At 32.7% G+C, this 2,839-nt stretch overlaps 1 pseudogene; it reads left to right on the top strand.

Moving 5' to 3' along the window:
* Nucleotides 1-596: 596 nt before the first annotated feature.
* On the top strand, nucleotides 597-715 carry LOC111747352 (annotated as a pseudogene).
* Nucleotides 716-2,839: the final 2,124 nt, after the last annotated feature.

Genomic DNA, 2,839 nt, shown 5'->3' with positions numbered 1-2,839 from the left:
TTTTGTTTAAATCTTGCTCAAGCATCATCATCTATTGGAAGTATTCTTTGACCACATTTACCTGGATTAGGCCCACTTATCTCTCTTTATTTCTTTTATAGTGCATAATATTTCTTTGTCCTTGTCTCTTTACCTATAATCCCTTTTCAGTAGTACGTGAATTCCATGTTTCATTTATCTTTCTGCGGCCTGTCACAGTATCATGAACATAGGAAGTGTTCAATAAGTGTTCAAAAGAAAAAAAAAAAGAAATACTCCCAGTCATCCAACATAAAGAATATTTATCATAAAAAGCCACTCGTAACTCTAACAGTTGATCTTTGAAAATGTTGCAAACCTCAAGTCATTCTCACTATTAAAGAATGACATATTGAAAAGGCATGACTAGTGCTTCAATCTAGCTTTGCCATTAGGTACTACATTACTGAATAGGCATGCTAAGGACATGCTTGGTCACCAGCAACATGACTGTTCTTTTAGGAAATTATAACTTATTTCAGAAAAAAAGATATCAGATTGGTTATGAGAAAAGTCAGAATATTGCGTGACTTTCTCACATATATAGTATGGTTTCATATTTAAAAAATACATATGTGGTCTATGGCCATGCCACCCTGAACAAGACTGATCCTGTCTGATCTCAGAAGCTAAGCAGAGTCAGGCCTAGTTAGTACTTGGATGGGAGACCACCTAGGAAGACCAGGCGCTGTAGGAGTAAAAAAATAAAAAATAAGGGATCGTAAACTGACAAGGTCCTTGCAATCTGTGAGGTCAACCAAGGGTCGCCTCGCCAAAAAAAAAAAAAAAAAATATGTGAAGGAACATAATAACTTTAATGTTTAGGGCTTCAAGAGGCCTAACAGCACTAATACCACTAATGTATGAGTTTGAACTAATAATTCACTTTTCTATGCCTCAGTTTGATCTTATTTAGTAAATTAGCATGATAAAACCTAATTCTCAGAAGTTTTGTGAAAAGTAAGTGAAATAAAGTATATGAACAAACATTGAGCAGTTGCTGGCATATATTAAAAACTTTGGAAGTGCTACCATTGATTAATACTGTCTGACTGACTTCTGGAATTACTTCTGAGAATTAAAATTTTAGTCATAAAACTGAGATAACTTTCATTTATTCTTTAGTACTAACTCTGATTCATATGTAAGGATGATCAGATCGATAAATTTTTGAGGTTGTATTTCAACACACTGAAAATTATTGTTTAAATATGCATATACATATACGATAGTCAGTCATAATATTGTGTTGAGATTTTTTTAATCTGAGATGACTGTTTGCTTATTAAGTTTGTTTTCCTAAATGAAATAGTATGGGTAAAGAAGAGCAACATGTAGTTGAAAAATATCATTCCTCCTCCCCAAAGGAGTTCAGTTTATTCCCCTGCTTCATAGGGTTTCCTGCTTTAAATTTTATACATTTAAATGTATAACTATTTTTAAAAATAGCTAAGAATACTAGCTTTCAGAAATAATCAAGTTATATCTTGCTTTATCAATTTTTAATCTTTTAATATTTTTCTAACCATTTCTATTTAACTGATACTGTACCATAGATATAATTTAATACAAAGCCTTTATTTAGTGTAATGTAAGCATTATTTTTGTATCTTTAAATGCTCTTATTCTTTGCTAGCCTCATTTTAGTCGTCTTAGGCCATTTTAGTTTAACCATTTCACTGTTTAGGTAAGCTCCACCCAACCTTCTCCCACTTTACCACTTGCTCTACAAGACTAGGTTAACTTTTCCGATCATGTGCTTCAAAGCACTTATCCTAATTTTAATTATGTATTATGTAATTTTAATGTGATTATAATATAAATTTCAGTTGTTTATATGATAATTAGTTTACTGTTTCTCTCACTAGATTGTAAGATTCAGAATATCTGGTACTATTCCTGTCTTCTTTGTCACTGAATCTGTGAAGCAAAGCATAAAATAGTAACTTGCTACTACTATGTTGTTTATAAATGACTGGAAATATTTTATCATTCTAGGCATGTTTTACCCAAAATTACATGGAGTTTAATGGGAATCCATTCTTCTATCTCAGGTTCATTTCGAAGACAAATGAGGGTGGTACCACCTGCATCTGTTAACAGATGGAACTGAGAAAGTGACCAAAAGTATAGTATCTGCTACTCAGTTGGTTTTCCCAGCTCCATCCCAAGAATTGACATCTGAAACCTGAAATAAAAGTGATAGTGAAATAATTGAGCTGTTTCATTAGCATCCCTACGGGGCATTTGGAGTAGGAACCTCGTAGGATTGGTGCCGATAAAGTCAGCTGATGAGGGAGAGAAGGGCAGAGATCTTTAGGTCAAAGCCCTTGCAATAAGTACCAGGTTCTTGACCCTGAGCTTTAACAGTAATTTCTGTGCTTGTGGTATTTAACCACATAAGCCTTATTTATTTATTTACTTTTCTGTCTTGGTGAGGTATTAAATAGTAAGCAAATTCGTTTAAATCATATGTGAGACCCCACCCTACTATCATAAATATTTAATAGAAACAGGAGGGCCTTAAACTTCCATGAAATAAGTGGGAATTTAGAAAATGATATTTGCAACTCTTACTGTGACTTTATTTTTATTTCTCTCATATCGTGACTTATGAACTATAAGTTATGCAAAAAAAGTCAAAATATTTCTTCTTTGTAAGATCAGGTGAAATCAAGACTATTGTGCATTCAAAAATCCACTCAGTTACCATCTTTTCCATTTAGCTTCCCTTGATTCTTGCAGAGTTGTAAAGTTAAATACCATATTTATTGCTTGGTTCATAATAGATATTTACTTATTTATTCTTATTCATTTTTAC

Source organism: Pteropus vampyrus, unplaced genomic scaffold (assembly GCF_000151845.1).
Source record: "Pteropus vampyrus isolate Shadow unplaced genomic scaffold, Pvam_2.0 Scaffold218, whole genome shotgun sequence".
NCBI lineage: Eukaryota > Metazoa > Chordata > Mammalia > Chiroptera > Pteropodidae > Pteropus > Pteropus vampyrus.
Note: the sequence above shows the minus strand (reverse complement) of the source record. Positions and strands in the feature narration are given on the sequence as shown.